Below are 24,477 nucleotides of genomic sequence, written 5' to 3' on the forward strand. Positions count from 1 at the left end.
TGTAATGCCCTTATGAATCCATGACATGCAGAATGTGAAGTATAAATATAGTTGTATTTCTTATAATTAGTTTAGACAGCTTCTATGTATTGGGGAGATCTGCTTGGGGCTCTCTCTTCTAGAAGTATTCAAGAGAAAATACTGGGGTGCTTGGGATCAAGTCCAAGTCATCTTCATGCAAGGAAAACATCTTTCTTCCTATATTAGCTCTCTAACCCCTGACTTTTGTTCATGCTTTTTCTCCTTCATCCAGAGTGCTGGGGATAGAACTCACATCAGCAAGCAACTTACCTGCTGTTCTATCCCTTGGCCCAAAGACGTCTTATGTACTTATAACTAGTTTTCAATACTCTCCTTCATTCTTACAACTTGTGAAAGAAACAAATATACTTAAAAGTTTGCATTCAGTATCCAAAACTCAAATGACTCTGCATCTCAAAATTGTATTTTTATACGTGGCCTAGGATTTGAAGCAGAGTCAGCAGTGAATCAATCTAAAATAAATCAAGATTAAAATCATTAAGACCGGAGGGTATTTTTAAGCAGCAACAAAAGAAATTTGAATATAAGAAAGTATAAATTGTGGATAGCAGGTTTGGTGCTGTATTGGGAGACGTAAATTCTGCCCAGCTCATACAATAAAGTTGGGAAAACATGCCCTGAGCTACTTTGAGAGTTAGCACTGCAATTGGATTGAGAAAAATTCAATCCCAACCAAACCTTGGTTAATAAATCAGAGATGAAATAAAATACCTGTTTTCTACTTCTCTGATTCTTTTTTTTTTTAATTTATTTAAACACCTTAAATACATACATGATTGTGTTTGGGTTTCAGTCATGTAAAGAACACCACCCATCACCAGTGCAACATTCCCATCACCAATGTCCCAAGTCTCCCTTCGCCCCACCCGACCCCCGCCTGTACTCTAGACAGGCTCTCCATTTTCCTCATACATTCTCATTATTACGACAGTTCAAAATGTAGTTATTTCCCTAACTAAACTCATCACTCTTTGTGGTGAGCTTCCTGAGGTGAGCTGGAACTTCCAGCTCTTTTCTCTTTTGTGTCTGAAAATTATTATTACAAGGGTGTCTTTCATTTTTCTTAAAACCCATAGATGAGTGAGACCATTCTGCGTTTTTCTCTCTCTCTCTGACATATTTCACTCAGCATAATAGATTCCGTGTGCATCCATGTATAGGAAAATTTCATGACTTCATCTCTCCTGACAGCTGCATAATATTCCATTGTGTATATGTACCACAGTTTCTTTAGCCATTCGTCTGTTGAAGGGCATCTTGGTTGTTTCCAGAGTCTTGCTATGGTAAATAGTGCTGCAATGAATATAGGTGTAAGGAAGGGGTTTTTGTATTGTATTTTTGTGTTCCTAGGGTATATTCCTAGGAGTGGTATAGCTGGATCGTATGGGAGCTCGATTTCCAGTTTTTGGAGGAATCTCCATATCGCTTTCCATAAAGGTTGAACTAGACGGCATTCCCACCAGCAATGGATAAGAGTTCCTTTCTCTCCACATCCCCGCCAACACTGTTTATTCTCATTCTTTGTGATGTGTGCCATTCTCTGGGGTGTGAGGTGGTATCTCATCGTTGTTTTGATTTGCATCTCCCTGATGATTAGTGATGTGGAACATTTTTTCATGTGTCTTTTGGCCATGTGTATTTCTTCTTAGTCAAAGTGTCTGTTCATTTCTTCTCCCCATTTTTTGATGGGGTTAGATGTTTTTTTCTTGTAAAGTTCTGTCAGTGCCTTGTATATTTTGGAGATTAGCCCCTTATCTGATGGGTATTGGGTGAATAGTTTCTCCCACTCAGTGGGTGGCTCTTGTATCCTGGGCACTATTTCCTTTGAGGTGCAGAAGCTTCTCAGCTTAATATATTCCCATCTGTTAATCACTGCTTTCACTTGCTTGGAGAGTGCAGTTTCCTCCTTGAAGATGCCTGTAATGTCCTGGAGTGTTTTGCCTATGTGCTGTTCTATATAACTTATGGTTTGGGGGCTGATATCGAGGTCTTTCATCCATTTGGATTTTACCTTCGTACATGATGTTAGCTGGGGGTCTAAGTTCAATTTTTTGCAAGTGGCTATCCAATTGTGCCAACACCACTTGTTGAAGAGGCTTTCTTTGCTCCATTTAGGATTTCTTGCTCCTTTATCAAAAATTATGTGGTTGTATGTCTGGGGAACATTTTCTGAGTATTCAAGCCTATTCCACTGATCTGAGGACCTATCCTTATTCCAATACCATGCTGTTTTGATAACTGTTGTTTTGTAGTACAGTTTAAAGTTGGGGAAAGTAATTCCTCCCATATTCTTTTTCCCAATGATTGCTTTAGCTATTCGAGGGTGTTTATTGTTCCAAATGAATTTCAAAAGTGTCTGATCCACTTCTTTGAAGAATGTCATGGGTATCTTTAGAGGGATGGCATTAAATCTGTATAATGCCTTGGGGAGTATTGCCATTTTGATGATGTTAATCCTGCCAATCCATGAGCAGGGTATGCGTTTCCATTTCCGTGTGTCCTCTCTTATTTCTTGGAGCAGAGTTTTATAGTTTTCTTTGTATAGGTCCTTCACATATTTAGTCAAGTTGATTCCAAGATACTTGAGTTTGTGTGGCACTATTGTGAATGGGGTTGTTTTCTTAATGTCCATTTCATCCTTATTACTATTGGTGTATAGAAAGGCCATTGATTTTTGTGTGTTAATTTTGTAGCCTGCCACCTTGCTATATGAGTCTATTGTTTCTAGAAGCTTTTTGATAGAGTCTTTAGGGTTTTCTACGTAGAGTATCATGTCATCTGCAAACAGTGAGAGCTTGACTTCTTCCTTTCCTATCTGGATTCCCTTGATATCCTTTTCTTGCCTAATCGCTATAGCAAGTACTTCCAGGGCTATGTTGAATAGGAGTGGTGAGAGAGGACAGCCTTGTCTTGTGCCAGAATTTAGAGGGAAGGCTTTCAATTTTTCTCCATTGAGGATAATATTTGCCACTGGCTTGTGGTAGATGGCCTTCACTATATTGAGAAAGGTTCCCTCCATTCCCATCTTGCTGAGAGTTTTGATCAAGAATGGGTGTTGGACCTTATCAAATGCTTTCTCTGCATCTATTGATATGATCATGTGTTTTTTATTTTTCTTGTTATTTATGTTGTGTATTATGTTGATAGATTTACGGATGTTAAACCAGCCTTGCATTCCTGGGATGAAACCTACTTGATCGTAGTGGATGATCTTTTTAACGAGGCATTGAATCCTATTTGCCAGGATTTTGTTGAGGATCTTTGCATCTGCATTCATCAGTGATATTGGTCTGTAATTTTCTTTTTTGGTAGCATCTCTGTCTGGTTTAGGTATCAAGGTGATGTTGGCTTCATAAAAGCTATTTGGAAGTGTTTCTGTTTGTTCAATTTCATGAAAGAGTCTTGCCAAGATTGGCAGTAGTTCCTCTTGGAAAGTTTGATAGAATTCATTAGTGAATCCATCTGGACCTGGGCTTTTGTTTTTCGGCAGACATTTGATTACTGTTTTAATTTCATCAATGGTGATGGGGGTGTTTAGATATGCTACATCCTCTTCCTTCAACCGTGGAAGATTATAAGAGTCCAAGAATTTATCCATTTCTTCCAGGTTCTCATTTTTAGTGGCGTAGAGTTTTTCAAAGTAGTTTCTGATTACCCTTTGAATCTCTGTCATATCAGTAGTGATCTCTCCTTTTTCATTCCTGATACGAGTTATCAAGTTTCTCTCTCTCTCTTTCTTTGTTAGGTTTGCCAGTGGTCTATCAATCTTGTTTATTTTTTCAAAGAACCAACTTCTGCTTTCGTTGATCTTTCGGATTGTTTTTTGAGTTTCCACTTCGTTGATTTCTGCTCTCAGCTTTGTTATTTCCTTCTATCTTCCTATTCTTGGGTCCTTTTGTTGAGCATTTTCTAGTTCTATTAGCTGTGTCATTAAGCTGCTCAGGTAAGCTCCTTCTTCCTTCCTGATGTGTGCTTGCAAAGCTATAAATTTTCCTCTCAGTACTGCTTTTGCTGTGTCCCATAAGTTCTGAGAGTTTGTGTCTTTATTGTCATTTGTTTCCAGGAACCTTTTTATTTCCTCCTTGATTTCATCTCGGACCCACTGGTTATTGAGCATGAGGTTGTTTAACTTCCAGGTGTTAAAGTGTTTCTTCTGAGTCCCTTTGGAGTTCACAAATAATTTCAGAGCCCTGTGGTCAGCGAAGGTAGTCTGCAAAATTTCTATCCTCTTGATCTTATGGAGGTATGTTTTATGTGCCAGCATGTAGTCTATCCTGGAGAATGTCCCATGTACATTGGAGAAGAATGTGGATCCAGGTTTCTGGGGATGGAGTGTCCTATATATATCCACTAGGCCTCTTTCTTCCATTTCTCTCCTCAGGTCTAGTATATTCTTGTTGGGTTTCAGTCTGGTTGACCTATCCAGTGTTGACAAAGCCGTGTTAAGGTCCCCCACAATTATTGTGTTGTTGTTGATATTATTTTTCAGATTTGTCAACAGTTGTATTAAATATTTTGCTGGCCCCTCATTCGGTGCATATATGTTTAGGAGAGTGAATTCTTCCTGCTCTACATATTCCTTGATTAATATAAAATGTCCATCTTTGTCCCTTACAACCTTCCTGAGTATAAAGTTTGCATTATCTGATATTAATATGGCCACTCCAGCTTTTTTATGGGTGTTGTTTGCTTGGATAATTTTTTTCCAGCCTTTTATTTTGAGTCTATGTTTGTTCTGACTATTCAGGTGCGTTTCTTGTAGGCAGCAGAAGGTTGGATTGAGTTTTTTGATCCATTTAGCCACTCTGTGTCTCTTAACTGGTGCATTTAGTCCATTGACATTGAGAGAAAGAATTGTCCTGGGATTTAACGCCATCTTTATTTCAAAATTTGGTGTGTCTTTTGGGTAGTCTTGTCTTAGATTAGGTCTTTCAGTTTTTATCTTAAGACTGGTTTTGTGTCTGTGAAGTTTCTGAGCTTTTTTTTGTCTGTGAAGCCATGTATTCTTCCGTCAAACCGGAAAGTGAGTTTTGCTGGGTATAGTATTCTGGGTGAAGCAGTCATTTCATTCAGTCTTGTCACAATATCCCACCACTGCTTTCTGGCATTGAGTGTTTCTGGTGACAGGTCTGCTGTAAATCTCAGGGAATCTTGCTTGAACGTGATTTCCCCTTTTGATCTTGCTGTTTTCAGAATTCTGTCTCTATCTGTGGGATTTGTCATTGTGACTAGGATGTGTCTTGGGGTGGTTTTTCTGGGGTCTCTTTTGGTTGGTACTCTTCGGGCATGCAGGATTTGATCACATATATTCTTTAGCTCTGGAAGTTTCTCTTTAATGATGTTCTTGACCATTGATTCTTCCTGGAAATTTTCTTCCTGGGTCTCTGGGACTCCAGTGATTCTTAAGTTGTTTCTGTTGATCTTATCATAGACTTCTATTTTCATCTGTTCCCATTCTTTGACTAATTTTTCCATTGTCTGCTCATTTGCTTTAAGTTTTTTGTCCAATCTCTCCTGCTGTATGGAATTGTTATGTATCTCATCTTCCACAGCACCAAGTCTATTCTCAGCTTCTGATACCCTGTCCCAGAGCTTATACATTTTGTCACTCACTTTGTTTACTGACTTTTTCAGTCCTGTTAGTTGACATGTTATTTCAGTTTGGAGTTTTGTAATTTCTGTCTTCATATTTTCTTGGTTCTTATTAGTGTTCTGTTCAACTCGATCCATGGTTTCTTGGAGTCCGTTGAGCATCTTCCATATTGCTAGTCTAAAGTCCTTATCTGAGAGGTTGATTAGTTGGTTGGTCATTATCTGGTCCTCAGAATTGTCATCTTCATTCTCTATGTCGGATGCTGGCCTGCGTTGTTTCCCCATTGTCACACTTGTATTGTGGGTTTTTCTACGTGTTGTGGTGGTATTCATTGTCTATATGATGCAGGCAGCACACTCCTCTGGCTCCTCCCTTTCTGGATGGGTTGACTTGCCTCTAAGGGAGGGGAGTCCTCTGTGGATGAAGCCTCACACTGGGTCAAATCTTAGGCCCGAGCATGCAACAGAGAAGACAGTCTGGAGAGAAATGTTTGCTTCTGTGATATAGCGCCGTTCTTAGTGTGATTTTTCTTTCTTGTTGCAATGGTGTTCTTTCCTTAGAAAGAGTGCACGGCGGCGTAGTGAAGCGGAGTGGCCGTGCTCTGCTGGAGCCTCTTTTTGCCCCACTCGCAAGAGTTTCACGCAAGAGGACAGTAGACAGATATAGACAGGTCACACTCACAGTTTTTCACAGTTGGGCCCCACTGGGCCGGTGTACTTTCGCGGATTTTCCCCACCTGGTGTCACACACAGGGAGCCGGCTTTTGCAAAGCTTAGCCGGTTTTCATGCTCTGTAGTCCCTCCCTGAAAATGGCGTCTGCGCGAGCGAGGTTTCTGGAGCCTCTTTTTGCCCCACTCGCAAGAGTTTCATGCAAGAGGACAGTAGACAGACATAGACAGGTCACACTCACAGTTTTTCACAGTTGGGCCCCACTGGGCCGGTGTACTTTCGCGGATTTTCCCCACCTGGTGTCACACACAGGGAGCCGGCTTTTGCAAAGCTTAGCCAGTTTTCATGCTCTGTAGTCCCTCCCTGAATATGGCGTCTGGGCGAGCGAGGTTTCTGGAGCCTCTTTTTGCCCCACTCGCAAGAGTTTCATGCAAGAGGACAGTAGACAGACATAGACAGGTCACACTCACAGTTTTTCACAGTTGGGCCCCACTGGGCCGGTGTACTTTCGCGGATTTTCCCCGCCTGGTGTCACACACAGGGAGCTGGCTTTTGCAAAGCTTAGCCGGTTTTCACTTCTCTGATTCTTGATCCAAAAAGAGAGATACCTCTCTATATTCCCAAAGGCCAGGCTACTAATTTGATGAATGTTGCTCAGACTCGTTCTACATTTGAGAAGGGCTCTCTACCAATCAGAGCATGAAATGCACCAGATATTTGCTTGGTTTCTAGATACATATAGGCCAGGATGTTCAATCTCTGAATTTTCACCAAGCACTCAATTTGCTACCTTTTGCTCTGGGCAGCACACCCATTACCTCAAAGATTTACTCCTCGTATTAGGCAGAGGCATATGCACTTGTTTTGTGCATATATGCGTGTGAGTATGCATATATGTGCTGTCTCATTTCCACCCAACCTAAATATTTCCCAGAAGCCTTCTTGATCAAATCATACTCAATAATATTCTAGACAATAAGAGATAACATTTTATAAAATTGCAACCAGATTCAAAATATAAGGTTGACAATTTTTTTGGTGACGGGATGGGAGGCTTTGGGTCCATACCCAGAAGTGCTCAGGGGTTATTATTGGCTCTGCACTCAGAAATAGCTCCTGGAAGAATTGGGTTACCATATGGGATGTAGGGAATAGAACCCAGATCTATTCCAGTAGGCTGCATGCAAGGCAAATACCCTACCTCTGTGCTATTGCTCTGGCCTTGGTTGACAACTTTTGAATGAGAAGGATGCTTTAGGAATCCTTCCTTGACTTGAAGAAATAACTCTTGGCTTAGCTTTCTATAGCAATATCCACTTGAGGTGCTCATAGGGAGTTTACGCCACCAACCAGGTATGTTAAAGATATTATTACTCTAGATAGATTTCATGAAGCAGGAACCAAAATGTGTACCGCCCCAAAACACACACACACACCACAGTCACTGCCTCAGTAGATTAGTCATTGTGCTTACTTATTTCCATATTCATGAGTCCCTAAAGTAAGGGGCTTTGCATTTTTTAAATATTACCTTTTTATTTTGAAACCATGCACACAAACATAGTCACCACGTCTGTACCCAGCCAGCTCTATAGACTGACTTTGTTCTCAAAAGAAATATAATCCAAGCTGTGAAAAATTACTAGTATATTGAACACACAGCTAAAAGCTGGAAATCTCTGTAGAAGAAGACTGGGTCTTTCTTGCTGCACCCATTTTCCACAATATCTGCTCTTCCAGTTGCCCTACTTGACCAATCCTCTACAGCTCTCTGCAAAGACACCAATCTGACCAAAACTGCAGGTATGCTGGTGTTTGAGCTGAAATCATGTGGACTTTGCTTGGAGTGAGAACAGGTACCCCACTCCCACCTTCTCATATTTCAAGAATCCCAGACAGCCAAAATCATGCCCCATAGAAGTCAAAATATCAGCACTATAGTGCTTGGAATTCTTAGATGTGGCCACACAACCAACTTCATACTATTTCATTCTATTTTTAATAATTTTACTTCCACTTACCTTGAAACAAATGTATTATGCTAAACTATGTCAATTATGTAATACATGCTCTTTAAATTAAATTTATCTTAAAAATTACTTTCTTGGGGCTGGAACAGTGGTGCAAGCGGTAAGGCATCTGTCTTGCCCACTCTAGCCTAGGACGGACTGTGGTTCGATCTATTGGCATCACACATGGTTACCCAAGCCAGGAGTTATTTCTGAGCGCATAGCCAGGAGTAACTCGAGCATCACTGGGTGTGCTCCGCTCCAAAATAAAAAGAATTACTTTCTGAAAAAAATGTTAAAACTAAATACCCAAGCCAAAGTCAACAACAATAGAATCAGAGACCCAAACTATAACCATCTAAACTTAAAATGAACCTGTTACACCAGTAGACTAAGGGAATAAGAATGGAGTTATGAGATGCATGCTGGGAACTTTGGTGAAGGGAAGTCAACACAGTCAACACAGTCACTGTACGCCTGAAATCCAACTATGAAGGACCTGTAAGTCACAATAGTCTCAATAAAAATGTTTAGTTACTTTATATTCTTGACATTTATACCTGTTGGGACTCAGGGCTGCTCAGCAATTACTCCTGGCAGTATTCAAGGAACTACCTGTAGGGCTCAAATCAAACTCTGCTAGACACATGCAAAGCACATACAATGCCTTCCCAAAGTACTTATGTCTCTGGCCTCAAAATAGTTTTATTTTTGAGATAGCTAATATTCATTTTAAAGAGTGCAAATAATTTTATGTCTTAGGCATATAGTGTCACCCATTCTGCCTACTAATGATTACCAATGTCTCTCCCTCATTGTCCACTGGAACCTTGCAGTTAATAGCCCATCCCTTGGCAACCAATTCTGACTAATTCTATGGCACATCTAAGTGTTTGTTGCTATTAGACATTGTATATGCCTCCTTTTTGTTACTGAAGCAAGATCGTTTTTATTTAATGAGAAAACTTAGAAAGATGTGAGAAGTGAGAGAGGAACTGCATGTTTAAGAGAAGCATGGGCTTCTCCAAAGTGAACAAAAAGCAAGTGAACAAAAAAAAAGAAGTGAAACTTTTAAGAGAGATACATGTTTAAGATAGGATAGAAGTTTTTAATTCTTTTTCTAATTGGATACAGGTTTTTAGAGCAATTCCTCTTTATCTGTTTATTGACCACATATAGGTGTTATATTTATTTTAATTCTGTGACATTTGTCATTTTCCTTCTAAATGTCTTTGCTTAGCATGACCCCTACAGTTGTTCTATCCATATTGTTAAAAAGACATGAATTCTTGGGGGTGGAATAATGACAGTGGGTAGTGTGCATTTGCCTTGTGCACTGGGTTTGATATCCAGCATCCCAGATGATCCCCTGAGCTCAGAAGTGATTCCTGACTGCAGAGCTGGGAGTAACCCCGGAGCACTAGCTACCATTTGTGATCCCCCCAAAAAACATATAAACAAAAGACATGAATTTATCTTTTGTTAGAGTTGAGTCATATTCCATGGGTGTATGTTGACCAAATCTCTATCCCCTCCTCTGTCATCATCTACTTAGACTATTTCAAGAGCAAGACCATTATAAATAGCATTGCTGAAAGCACAGTACTGCATATATTTTTTTCTTAACTTTTGTGTTTGGAGTACAATGACTAGATCAGATGGTGCAATTATTTCCACTATATAATTGAAAAAACAATCTTGGAGTAGCCAAAACAGTGAATTACACATCAAGTCAGTAACTTTTTATGACATGTGGGACACAGGAGTGTCTTTTTTCGAAATAAAATCTCAGGAGAGATCAAGCTCCTAACATTCCTAGTCCTCAGCTGAATGTCATTCTCACCTGGGCAGAACGTGCTGACAATGGCAGATCTTCTGCTAGGGAGGTGAGCACTGGGCTGGGGGGGAATTACCTTCTGTGATTATTCATCCTCTGCAGATAGGAGTTGACAGCCCTAGCAGTTAGTCACCAGAGTGAACTTGGAGCATTGATCTTCCTCATCCCTTGAGGTCATGTCCATAGCTTCCTCAAGTCCCAGGGATGTTTTGCCCCTTTCATCTCTCAGAGACCCTTGGGGAAGAGAGAAAGGGCACAGCAAGGATAAGGACCCTGGAAAAGAAATCACAAGGGGTAGCTATTGAAAAGGACTGTCTTCTTCATGCAGCACCATCTGTCAGATATGCCCAAATCCATGATACATTTCAGTTTTTAGTGACAATAGTGGAAAATGGGCCTGGGAGAAAAGTTTCAGTGGGTTATTATACCTAGAAATTAAAAAGAAGAAAAGTGGCATGATGAGAGTCTTCAGGTAATCCAGGAGATAAATCTCCATTTCCCAGTGCCACCCAAAAAGAAGGGACAAAGGGGAAATGAACATACATGCTCCTGGAACAGGAGGCACTAAACTGCTAGGATGAAATTCTGATTTTATCACATACCCCACCAACACCACTTGCCACCTGTCATCTTCAACCTGTCTGGGCTTGTCCTTCTTTGTTTTTGTTTCTTTGGATTACAGAGTTTGGAGAGAGAGAGAGAGAGAGAGAGAGAGAGAGAGAGAGAGAGAGAGAGAGAGAGAAAGAAAGAAAGAAAGAAAGAAAGAAAAGAAAGAAAGAAAGAAAGAAAGAAGAAAGAAAGAAAGAAAGAAAAAAGAAAGAAGAAAGAAAGACAGAAGAAAGAAAGAAAAAAGAAAGAAAGAAAGAAAGAAAGAAAGAAAGAAAGAAAAAGAAAGAAAGAAAGAAAGAAAGAAAGAAAGAAAGAAAGAAAGAAGAAAGAAAAGAAAGAAAGAAAGAAAGAAAGAAGAAAGAAAGAAAGAAAGAAAGAGAAAGAAAGAGAGAAAGAAAGAAGAAGAAAGAAAAAAAAGAAAGAAAGAAAGAAAGAAAGAAAGAAGAAAGAAGAAAAAGAAAGAAAGAAAGAAAGAAAGAAAGAAAGAAAGAAGAAAGAAAGAAGAAAGAAAGAAAGAAAGAAAGAAAGAAAGAAAGAAAGAAAGAAAGAAAGAAAGAGAAAGAGAGTGACAGAGAGAGAGAGAGAATATCATCAGACACTAAGTCAATGGGAATTGAAGTGACAAAGGTTGCTAGTGGCCCAGCCAGGGTCTGGCCAATAAAGCAGAAAATAACCTTTTTATCTTTTTAGGAAAGAACCTTTTTAGCTTTTAAAAATACATATTAAAAATAATGTATTGATGGAGGTTCTGTGATTGACAATACTGCTAATGATGGCTTCGTGTGGACATATGTTTCCAACACCACATCCATCTCCAGGGTAAACATCCCCCACAAAGTCTCTGAGACTCATCCCTGTCCCAGCCCATAAACTCACTTGCATATCGAACTCTCCTCTTCATTTGTTACTCCTTTATGTTCTGTTTTTATATCCCACATATAGGAGACATCATTCTATATCTGTCCCTTTCCTTTTGACCGACTTCACTTTGCATTATACCCTCTAGACCCATTTATGTTGTGCCAAATGAATAGTTTTGTCCTAGTTTAAAGCTACACTGTGTGTCTATGTACCACAACTTCTCCATCCACTCATCCATAGATTGGCATTTGGGTTGTTTCTATGTTGTTGCTATTGTGTTAATTACTGCAGTGAACATAGGTGTGCATATAATGTTTTTGTGTTATATTACAGAGATGGGTCAATGGGAGCTTCTACTCTTTTCATTTCTTTCTTTCTTTTATTTTTTAAAGAGATATCTGTATTGATTTCCACAGAAGTTGAACCAGATTATAATCCCAACAGTGAATATAGATTCCTTTCTCACCCCAAATCTGCATTCTGAGGCTATTTACAGACTTTTTGATATATACTATTTTTGTTTGAATGAAATGATATCTTTGTGTTATTTTGTTTTGCCTTTCCATAATTATAGGCACTTTTAAATATGCCAGTTGCTCTCTGATCTTGGACATCATATATATATATATATATATATATATATATATATATAGTATCAATCCTTTACCTGGTAAGTTGTGTGCAAATATTTTCTGCCATCCAGAGATGTGTCTTTATAACTTGAGTTTCTTTGGCTGCTCAGAAGCTTTGGAATTTTATATAAGTCCCATTTGTTTTCTTATGTTTTTGTTGTCTTTGCCTCTGTGGTGATTTCATTGAAGGCACTTCTGTTGTCAATTTCTTGGAGGATTCTACCTCCCTCCAGAAATATTTTTCCAATATATTTTATGGATTCTGGTCTAACCTTAAGTTCTTTAATCCAGTTTTAATTTACTTTGCGAACAGTGTGAGGTACAGCTTTTATTTTATTTTATTTTATTAAACATCCAGCTATCTAAGTTTGTGGAAAGGAATCTTTGAGATCTGGAGGTGCTAGAGCATTTCAGTACCTAAATCAGGACAATTTCAGAACCATGCTGAGACTTTAGAGACAAGTTCCACCTCACTCCCCAACCCCGCACACACAGACACACACACACACTGTAATAGTCATTATTCCCTCAGCTCCCACTAACTCAGAAGTCTCATGCCTGCTCTCCTAGCAAAGCAGAACTCCCAGGGAATGAAGAGTCCCTGTGGAAGCTCATTTTCCACTGCTTGAGTGTGATAGGGAGGTAGCCAGAGGTTCAGAAAAATATTTAGACCAAAGCCAGCTGAGCAAGAACTGACTCACATTTCTGCTCCTCCTTTTGATTTTTATGAACTTGAACAAGTTACGCAACTTCCCTGAGCCTCCATCTCAGCTTCACTATCAACCCAGGTACTGCATCGTGGATGCAGGCAATTTGGTCTCATCTCTTTACTAGTCAATCCAATGCTTAAGATGCTTTGTCAGCTCTCTTGCTGCCTTCTAGAACCAATTCTTTTGTGTCTATCACTCCCCATGATAACTAAAACCAGAGTAGGTTCGCTGCTCCCTCACCTTCATCCCAGAGTGCTTGTGAGGTTCATTTGTTTCACAAATAATCTAGAGGCTCACAAAAAGACTCATCAGATCTGAATATGCTGATTCCTTGCTGAGGTAAGGGCTACACAGCCTTTCTGAGTTGAGGCTCCCTTGTCAATGTTGATGAGTGTCAAGGACAACCTTGAGCAATTGTTACACATTTGTTCTCCTCTTATTGCGACTGGATTGCATGAAAAAAAAACCATATCTTTATTCATATCCATAAAGCATCTGAGTCCAGCTTCTTCCTTTATCAATAGTCAGTATCTGCAAAACACACAAGGTGAGAATCTCCAATATCTTTACAGCAATTTTGTGTCTTCCCTAAGAACCTCCATCCATTAGTTAACAGCTTCTAGTATCAATACCAAGTTCAAATAATTGAGGGGGGGCTGACTGCCTCTGTGCTTTGAGAGTAAAATATGGTTTGAAATCACTAGAAATTTACATCTCTGAAATTTTCTGATTTGAGCCCTGGTTGGTCCCACCCTTCACCCTCCAGATCACAACAGTGTGTGGGATGCCCCAGAGATGCAAAATGGTCCTCTGGGTGTTAGTGTAAATCTTCTTGGTTAATGGACACTGTGTGTGTGTGTGTGTGTGTGTGTGTGTGTGTGTGTGTGTGTGTGTGTGTGTGTGATACAATAGAGTCAACTACCAGAGACACAATAATGTCAACCAACCTGAACTCAGTGTCTCAACTTAGTTTCAATTTGACTTGTATTACCCAAGTTTCTAGGCAGTCTAATTTGGTTTCCATGTTTATTTTTGATTCAGTTCTATAGAGCACTGTGGGATAAACTGATCTCCCAAAGGAAACAATATTAAGGCCAAGGGACTTCACACCTCGCAGCAAAGCATTCTCTAGAAAACAAGAGACGAATCAAGGATGCTAAAAATGATGTTTCTTTCCCCTTGACCCTCTGTCAAAATTCAAGGCCAGATCTGCTTCTGTCTTTTCCAAACTCACCAAGCTTCTTTCTTGCATTTCCGAGCCTGCCCTGCCCTGCCTTGCTCTCTGATCTCCCCACGCTGTTTTCAGTCCTTTCCAAAACATGATGCTCTCTCTGCCTAGGGGGCTTTTGCACAGACACCTCCCTTTATAGGTGATGACATTTGCTCTTTTATTTCACCCAGGCAGCCTTGAGAACTCAGGGCAAAACCACTGATTCTCCAGGAAGCTTTTTCTGAAATCCCTAGAGAGAAAGTGTGTGGGTTTGTGTGTGTGTGTTCGCATGTGCACACACATAGTTGAAAAAGCTGTTTCTTCTATAATTTTTCTATACCTTCTATTCATTTAGAAGTTTCTCAAGGACAGAGACTGGCCTGAATTTGCTCACTACTGTATTTCCAGAGCATGGACAGACTGAAAGATAAGAGAAACTTAGTACCATGATGTACTTCCTTTGTTAAATAAATGAATGAAAGAAATATATGACCTTAAAAAATCATGATATCTGGGTCTGGAAAGATGGTTTAAGAGTTAAGATGTTTGTTTTGAAGGTGGCTGGCCCGGTTTGACTCCCACATATGGTCCCTGAACATAGCTGTGTGTGGTCCAAACTTTCCTCCATCAAAAAAAAAAAAAAAAACATACTGATTACTAAAGAAAAGGTAGTAAATCTATGATATCCTCCTATGACTAAAACAGTGGCTTATATTTGTTTTGTTTTTGTTTTTTAAATATGGAATGCTTCACGAATTTGCATGTCATCCTTGCACAGAGGCCATGCTAATCTTCTCTGTATTTTTTCAATTTTAGTATAGGTGCTGCGAAAGAGAGCACATATTTTATTTATTTTCTGATCTCATCCAAATGGTGCTAGGGATAGCTCCCAGATCAATGCTCAGGCTTCCTTCCTCATGATGATTTTGTGGGTGTAAGGAGACTTTGAGCTATCTTTTTAGCCCTGAAACCATCTATAGTAATAGTCAGAAAATGACTCAAGTATTCTCTAGTTGTGTGAACTTGAGCAAATTATTTTACCTTTCTGAGCTTTAGTTTTGTTATTCTGATGATGATGATGATGATGACAATGAAGATAACTGTCAACTTCAAAATAATGTTGTGATTAGTTTGTATTTATTTTATCATTCTCTTGTATTTTGATTTGCAAAATCAGAGTGTGAAATCCAGGAATAAAATATGCTCAAGGGGACAGTCTAGAGACAGTTCCAATCCCTATCACATGGTACTTCTTAGAACACAACTGACAGAATTTCAGTAGAGCAAACACAGAACAAGATTTCCGAAGCCAGTTTTTGAGAAATCTCTATATTGTTTTCCATAAAGGCCAGACTAGACAGCATTCCCACCAGCAATGAATTAGGGTTCCTTTCTCCCCATATCCCCACCAATACTGATTGTTCTTGTTCTTTGTGATGTGCACTAGTCTCTGTGGCATGAGATGGTACCTTATTGTTGTTTTGATTTGCATTTTCCTGATGATTAGTGATGTGGAGCATTTTTTCACATGCCTTTTGGCCATTTGTATTTCTTCTTTGGCAAAGTGTCTGTTTATTTCTTTTCCTCATTTTTTGATGGGGTTAGTATTTTTTTCTTGTTAAGTTCTGTCAGTAACCTTGTATAACTTAGATATTAGCCCCTTGTCTGATGGGTATTGGGTGAATCGTTTCTCCCATTCTGTGGGTGGGTTTTGTATCTTAGGTACTATTTTCTTTGAGGTGCAGAAGCTTCTCATCTTAAAAAAGTTCCATCTATTTGTCTATGCTTCCACTTATTTGGAGAGTACTGTTTCCTCCTTAAAGATGCCTTTAGTCTCATTGTCTTGGAGTGTTTTACCTACATGCTGTTCTATATACCTTATGGTTTCGGGTCTGATATCAAGATCTTTAATCTATTTGGATTTGACCTTTGTGCTTGGTGTTAGATGGAGGTCTGAGTTTGCTTTTTTGCAAGTGGATGACCAGTTGTGCCAACACCACTTGTTGAAGAGGCATTCCTTGGTCTATTTTGCATTTCTTGCCCCTTTATTAAAGATTAATAGATTGTATATCTGGGTAACATTCTCTGAATACACAAGTCTATTCAACTGATCTGAGTGTCTATCTTTATTCCAGTATCATACTGTTTGAATGTTTTTAATTTTCCAGTCTTTATGGAAAACAATATAGAGATTCCTCAAAAAAAACTTGAAATTGAGCTCCCATATAATCCAGCTATACCACTCCTAGGGATATACCCTACACACAAAAAAATATAATTCAAAAATCCCTTCCTTACACCTATATTCATTTCAGTGCTGTTTATAATAGCCAGACTCTAGAAACAACCAACATGCCCTTCAACAGATGAATGGCTAAAGAAACTGTGGTACATATACACAATGAAATATTATGCAGTCATCAGGAAAAATGAAGTTATGAAATTTTCCTATACATGGATGTACATGGAAACTGTTATGCTTAGTGAAATAAGCCAGAGGAAGAGAGAGAGACACACAGAATAATCTCATTGATATATGGGTTTTAATAAAAATAAAAGACATTATTGATATAATGCCCAGAGATGAGGGCCAGAAGGACTGGCTCACAATATGAAGCTCACCACAAGGAGTGGTGAGTGCGGTTAGGGAAATAACACACTAACAACTACCATGACAATGGTAATGAGTGAGAGGAGAATGTCTCAAATACAGGCACTGGGGTGGAAGAGGAGGGAGATAGGGGGCATTGGTGGTGGGAATGTAGCACTGGTGAAGGAGGGGTGTTCTTTTTTATGACTGAAACCCAACTACAATCATGTTTGTAATCACAGTGTTTAAATCAATACATTTAAAAAAATTTTCTGAAGCCAGGAGCTAAAGAGATAGTACAGTAGGTAGAGTGCTTGCCTTGCATGTAACCAACCTAGGTTCAATGCCCCACACTCCATATGGACCCCTGAGTTCCACTGGGAGTAATTCTTGAGAACAGAATCAAGAGTTGCTCCTATGCATCAGAGGGTATGGCTCAAACACTTAAAAAATATTCTCGAGCCAAAACTGGCTCCAAGAGCAAATCACAACACGACAGACTCCTTGTTTGAAAGACAAGGCTCCCTTTGCAGAGATGGTGCTTAAGGGTCTCCATAGAAAGTCTTCCTCTACTCTTTTCTTCGTTTCCCTCTCGTTCCAAAGCTGGGTATCATTTTGGAAGTTTCCAAACTTAAACTTTAAAGCTTGGGAACCAGCTTTAAAATAGCATCCAACGATTCCATTTATTTTCAGTTCACAAGCCAGCAAAAGTAATCTAGGCTGTCGGAAATGAGGCCCCTGTGACTCAGGGGCGGGGGGGAGTAGAAGGGGATGCGGGCAAGGGAGGGGAGGAAGGGAGAAGAGGCTGAGTGGTCCCCCTGTGACTGCCAGAAGGGTGGTGGAAGAGTGCTTGCTTTGCACACACTGACCTGAGTTTGATTCCCAGCATCATGTGTGGTCCCCTGAGCATTCCTAGAGTGAGTCCGGAGTAAGGCCTGGTTAGAGTCGGGTGTAGCCAATCCCAACTGCCCACCCCCAAAGAAGCAAATACTTTTCTGAAGGTATGCTGTGTTTCATAAGACCACCAGAATGGCGCTGAGATTTTAGATACTCCTGTTTCTTGATTTGGAAGGCAACCATTAAAACACAAGAATCAGGAAACTAGCATGAGATTTTTCTCTTCACACACACACACACACACACACACACACACACACACACACACACACACACACATTTCTTTTACTGACTTCAACTAGCTGATTTCTGTACGCACAACTGACCCCTCTAAGTTTTCACCTCTAAGTTTCCAAAACCCTAAATCCAAAAAATGAATCTCCTATTCTTAACAGAGGAAATAGATTGTAAGAAACTAAATAACTTAACTTCAGTGCAGTGACTTTGTACCTCGAGACCACTAATGTTAACACGATTATGATTATGTCAACTACTGTGTTTAAAAATCATAAAGGGCTGGAGAGAAATCATTCTAAGGCTGAGGCACCTTCTTACCTTGCATGCTGCAACCCTGTTTCCACTCCCCAGGTTTGTTTAATGAGCCACACCTGGCAATGCTCAAGTGGCTTACTCCTGGCTCTGCATTTAGGGATCACTGCTGGCACGGTGCATGGGGAACTTATGGGGTACCTGAAATTAAACCCAGGTTGGCCATGTGCAAGACAAGCATCTACCCACTGTGCTATCCCTTTGGCTGCCCCCAAAATTACTTTTAATAATTATAAAAAGAAATGAAGTAACTATTTCCTTTCACACCCCCTCACTAATTCCCTTAATGTGCACACAGTCGCATGCATGCAAAAACATCCTATTTACATGCAGCAGCCAGGTAGATAGTTCTAAAATGTCAAGTCACCCACATACTCATCTGTTCAAGCGCTGACACCCCAAGGTGCTGGATTTGGAGGGGAGAGACAAACTTCATGAGGGTAGAGTTCCCATGATGGGCCTGGGTCCTCCCATGATGAGGAAACCACATTAAAGACCACCTGTCCCCTAAGATGTGAATTCAGGGGTGCCCATGTCCAACGCAGGAAAAGAGGTGTGTCTTCATAGAACCCAGCCAGCTCTGCCCCCAGACTTGGCTCTCCTAGTCTCTAGAACTCCAAGAAACAACTTTCAACTGTTTTGCAATTCTTTGTGCCACCAACGGCAACCCTTTCTGGAACCCTCTTTGGCTTTCCCTTTTTCTTGGCATGAAACTTCAACACCTTGTCACCCCCTTGGGGCTCTGTGGGCTCTGCCTCCTGCCTCCTTGTGGTTTATCTCAGAGCCCTGAAATCCTTCCATACCTCCACCCCTGTACTTTCCTCTTCCTGTTCCCTAATCTCCTGCCTCTGAATCTTGGGTCTTGTTATTTCTCTTCTGGGATTCCCGAGATTCCTTTCAGATACAACATGGGAGCCTCCCATGCACCAAGTCTGTCTCATTAAGCAGCACATTTGCTGAGCAACCTTCCCTGCCCTCTAAATGCTTCCTTCACATCAGCTTGATTTTAGTCTAATGGGAAAAGACAAATGTTTCTGTTTAATTGTGTCCATCTTGGTGTTGAGGACTGAGATTTTCTTAGTCCAATTTTTAATTGGCTGCCTCTGGGAAGATGGAGGGATCCCTGGAAAAGGTGGTTCATGCTTGTGAGGTCACCTCTCCCCACCTCCCCCCTCTCCCTGCCTGGCACCATGTAGGCCTGGCTAGAAACCTGTCAAATAAAAGACAAACACATCAACACCTAAGCTGCTTTTCTATTGCCTCTTGGTTTGCTCTGGGATTTGGTTCCCACTTTGATCCCACTTGCTTCTCTGGGTTCATGTTTGGGACGCAGTGGTGCTAAAGGCCTTTGCTCTATATGTTCTGCTGTGCCCAGCCTAGGCTGTACCAACCTCCTGCCTTCCCCTCCCTAGGGCTTTCCCAGCAGCTGGGAACTGTTGCTGGAAGATACTTGGCCCTCCCTGTCTCCCGCCCACACTTTGCAACTCCTCCCCAGCGCCCACCACTAGTCTGCACTTCCACAAGCCACCAGGCAGGCCCCACCCACCAACCTGTACACCTCCACATCCTGGCACTGCCTGGCACTGCCAGGTGTGTCTGGCAGCCCGACCTGCTGAATCCTGAGCCAGCAACTCCAAGTTCTGGGAGCTCCTGTCCTGGGCCCAGCTTCCTTTTCCTGTCATTATCTCTCAAGTTCTCCAGGGCCAGGACTTCTCAGCTCACATCCTCCGTCTTTCCTGTTAGGAGAGTGAGTCCTTCCAACTTGTCTTGGACACAAGTTTGGGATGACCCGTGAGTCATTAGAAAGGGAGGAAGAAAGAACTAGATGTGACGCCTCATGTCCTCTGAGCTTCAGAGTTTTGTGAACAAGTGTACTGGGTGCTGTTTGCAAGGAACCTGGATAATACCATAGAAGGGAAGAGACCAATAATGACAAACATAATATAAACAGAGGGGAGAAAGCAAAGACTGCAAAGACATTCCTAAAAGAGGATGGTGCCCAAGAAGTAGGTGTTCAGCAGAACCACAGCTGGCTCTTTCTGGCAGCTCCAAATCTCAAGCATCGTTCCCTGCCCAAGGAAGCTGCTGGATTGACAACACGGAATGATGACAGCCCCTCTTCTGCTTCTCAGAGGAACATGTGACCCAGTGAGCAGAGTTTGGCCTCTGGCCCAGAATTATTCACCTGCATAGCACAACTGGCCTCTGCCATCTTCTCCTAGCTGAGAGGTCCAGTTTATTTAGTCTTTCTCTTGGGATCCTTCAATAGATATTTAAGGGACTCCTATTTCCCTTAAGCATTTTCTATAACAGTAGAGCAGGTCAGGAAGTCCTGAGGAGTTATCTTTGCCCAAGTTTAAAGACTTGATTACATAAGCAAGGGGTATGGGGCATTTCTTTAGGATGTTGTTCTTGTATCTGATTATTAGATATGAACTGCAGACAGCTGTCTATAGAGTCTCCTAGTTGGAAAGAATTCCCATACTCGGAAGTGCTTTCACCAACTGTTCTCCTTTTGGCTGTGTGTCATGAACTAAATATGACATTCTTCCAAAAAATGAACTCTACAAGACCTATTATATCATGTGTGTATTGGAAACTTTCAAAGCACACACAAAAATATGCTCGTATATTTGGGGATGTCAATGTAGTGGAATATAGATCACATTAGATTTGCCACTTGAACCTTTCTTTTTTTGGGGGGTGGGCCACACCTGATGAATCTCAGGGGTTTCTCCTGGCTCAGAAATTTCTCCTGGCTTGGGTGACCATATGAATGCCAGTGGATCAAACTGTGATCCATCCTAGGTTCAGCCACGTGCAAGGCAAATGCCCTACCACTGCTCCAGCCCCAACTTGAACCTTTCTAAAAGGATCAGTGCTATAAAATACATTGATGGGGCCTCTTGAATGATAGAATAATGAGTAGCAAACTTGCCTTGCATGCAGCCAATCTAGGTTCAATTTCTGGTACTCCAGGTGGTCCCCCTAGCCCTTCAGGAGTGATTCCTGAATTCAGAGCCAGGAGTAAGCCTTGATCACTGCAGATGAAGCCAGAAATATTGGATCCCAAGCCAGTTCATGACTAGGTGGTTTAGCATGGTGCAGAACAGCAGAAGATGGGTGCATGTAGATTCAAACCACCTGGGAACAACTTTGAGGACATTACTAGCTTATATTAGGTGACAGTAGGATACTTATACTCTGCTTCAGCTGATCAGTTTAAAGAAAAGTAGGATGTAAGCTCTGTTCATTTAAGGAATTAGGGGAAAACAGGATCTGAGCACTGCTGGGCATGGTAAAAATGTGAAGACAACACAATGTATTGACATTTCTGTACAACCATCAACACCTTTCATGTCTAGGACTCTTTTATATCTTCCCAAATAGAAATCTTGAACCAACCAAATAAGAACTCCTCCTTGGCTCTCCCAGGTCCTGGCAACCACCATTCCATTTTCTGTTCCTGTGAGTTCTTATATGGATCATCATCCAACTGGAATTCTACTTTTGTCCTATTTGATCAGACTCATTTTACTGAGTATGAGCTCCTCACATGTTCCAGTCTAGCGAAAGGAATTTTCTTCTGCCACAAGATAAATAATATTTATTTGTATGTATGTATCATGGTGTGTGAAAAACATTTGATCTTTCTATTCATCTGCTGAGAAGCACAGAAGTGATTTTCAGCCTTTGTCTTATGTAAATAAAGTTGCCATGAACAACGGAGGCCCAGAACATGTTTGACTCTTTATATATCAGCCCACACCAAGTGAATTTGAGATGCATGTGTTAATTCTCTCCATACCTTTCCAAGAACCACACCATATCCTTTCTCATACTATAGAAATGATCCCTGAAAGTAGAGTCTTACCATGTCCTTTCTCTAGCATATTCTTTCACTGCATCATCTTAAAGCCTCAGTGGCAACATCCAAGGGATTTTTTTCACATGTTCATCAACAATGTTTATTTTGAATTTTGCATCTAATAATGACCATCTTAAAGGAGAGGAAGTGGCATCTCGTTACCATTTTTGCTGTTCCTCTATGTGTGTCTCTGTCACTAAAGATAGAGAATTGCAGATTCTCTTGGGGCATAAATGTCCACTGTCATTATTAAATTCTGATCTCTGTCCTTTTGGTAAGGGCAAGACATTGGTCCCCGGAGAGAGGATGAAACTCTTGATCTCAACCCAGAGACTACGGGCAAGTTCACAAGAGTTTATGAGACTCAAATTCAGCTGCAAAGCTGAATTATTGTCATACCTTCTAAAATGCATGCCCAGAGGTCTTTCAGAACCTTGAAGGGAATGAAAAAAAATAGGGTAGAGAAGAGGGGACAGAAGGGTCAGAGTGCATATCAGAACCCCATCTTGGTCCAGCTCTGGGACTTATTGGCTCCCCAGCATCTCCAGGAAATGATGGTGTTCCTCTTAATGAGTCGTCACAGCTAATTATAGCCCATCAGGTTCCGGCTCAGACTCAAAGATAGAATCAAATACAAAACAAGGGTGAAATTCAGAATCCGGGTCAGGTTTTCTCAGAACCTGAGAGGTCAGAACCTCAGAGATTCGGATCTGGAGTCAAGTCGACAGAAAATAACAGGAAACGAGGTCAAAACACAAGACAGCCCATGCTGGGCTTCTATATTGGGATTGTGGATAGAGCAAATTACTGGCAGAAAGAAAGAAATTAAAGACGACCCTGGGGCTTATAGGGCCACTCCCTTATGATCACTGGAAAGTCAGAATGGTTCATCCACACTAAGTTGGGCTCCCCAATAACTCCACCTGTGTCCTGAAGTCTATTCTCTTCTCCATAGTGATCTGCCACCCATGGAATGACTTCCACCCCAATCCCCATCCAGAGAACAATCAACCCCAAGGAGAGGTGGATTCCATAAAGGGCTGTTCCTTCCATAACTCCTAACATTTCATTTATATGTCTTCAGTGATAGGAGAGGATGAAGCAGAGAACCATTAGAGTTTCTTTCACCAACCAAGTGAACTCGAAGCCAACAGGAAGGAAATCTAAAGGTTGGAATTAGGGGGGTAATGCATCATAGAGAAAGGTTAAGAGGGAAGAATTTGGGGACATGGTGCAATAGTCCCTAAGATGGGTCCACAGATGTCCACCTGCTGATGGATGGTCAAGTGTTCTGATCCTCTGTCTTGAGCATCTAAAGAGCAGGGAAAATAATGGGATATTCGCCCCCTACCATGCAGAAAGAGGGATATCCTGAGTGTTCCTCACCCAATCAGAGGAGGCTTTTCAAATAGCAGCAGCAGAAAAACATTCTTTCTCCTGATGTCCTGGAAAAAATGTAGTGGGGGCCTATAACACAGAACTGTGGGGAACCTCTGTCTGCAGAGTGTGGCCCCTGACAAGAAATTCTGAATCTCGGGTTTTGGGGTGAAGCCTCCTCCCAGTGGGCTCAAAAGTTCTTGCCTTGTGTTCGAGTCTGCTTAGGCACCATAGTACTAGAGATTATGGGGATCACCCCAGCAGTATTCCAAGACCAACAGGCTCAATGCTTGTGAGAGTAAGGAGGAGAAGAAGGACCATACAGTGCAGGGGACCCCACTCAGGGTCTCCACAAGTAAAGTAGGTGTTCTAGCACTGGGACGCATCTCCCTGGCCCAGAGACTAATTTCTGCTGAAAGTTCAACCTCCTCCCAGCCAGTGCCTGAATGTTATAGCCTAGGAGACCTTGAGCAGAGACCCCAGCTAAATCTTGCAGGGGCTACTGCCCCCAGAACTGGGCCACCCGGGGTGGAATTCTGCTATGCAGCACAAAGGTGAAATTCCCTTATTCTTTGTTCTCATTGTCTTTGGGCAGTCAGCATTATTTGAGCATTATGTTTCATTGGGTGTTGGTCTCTGTCCCTCAGGAGGAAACATTTCACCTGAGGGGATTGAAGGAAGAGGATAAGGAGATGGCAATAATTGGTGGGGTGAAGCACTTAACAGGAAGAGGAAACATGAAAAGTGGTAAAGCTATAAGTATGAAACTCTGTCAGCAACTGTACTGCAAACCATAGTGCAAAATCTGAAAGGGGGGGGGGTACATCTTGTAGAAGCAGACTGGAGGGAGATAGGAGGCAAACAAAGGTGGGGGGCATTAATGGAGGGACATGGACATGGGTGAAGGGATCAGTGCTAAAGCCTTGTGGGCCTGATGCCTAACATGAATAAGTTTATAATTTCATGAGAACTCGATAAATAAATCAACTAAATATATAAATAAACAAACTACGTAAATCTTTGG

The 24,477-nt window shown here is 41.1% G+C and overlaps 1 non-coding gene across 1 annotated transcript; it reads right to left on the minus strand.

Moving 5' to 3' along the window:
• Positions 1-14,905: 14,905 nt before the first annotated feature.
• On the minus strand, positions 14,906-15,012 carry LOC125996689 (U6 spliceosomal RNA). Its single transcript, XR_007491370.1, has one exon. It is a non-coding gene; the product is annotated as a U6 spliceosomal RNA (small nuclear RNA).
• Between the last annotated feature and the right edge of the window lie 9,465 nt (positions 15,013-24,477).

This window comes from Suncus etruscus, chromosome 18 (assembly GCF_024139225.1).
Source record: "Suncus etruscus isolate mSunEtr1 chromosome 18, mSunEtr1.pri.cur, whole genome shotgun sequence".
Lineage (NCBI taxonomy): Eukaryota > Metazoa > Chordata > Mammalia > Eulipotyphla > Soricidae > Suncus > Suncus etruscus.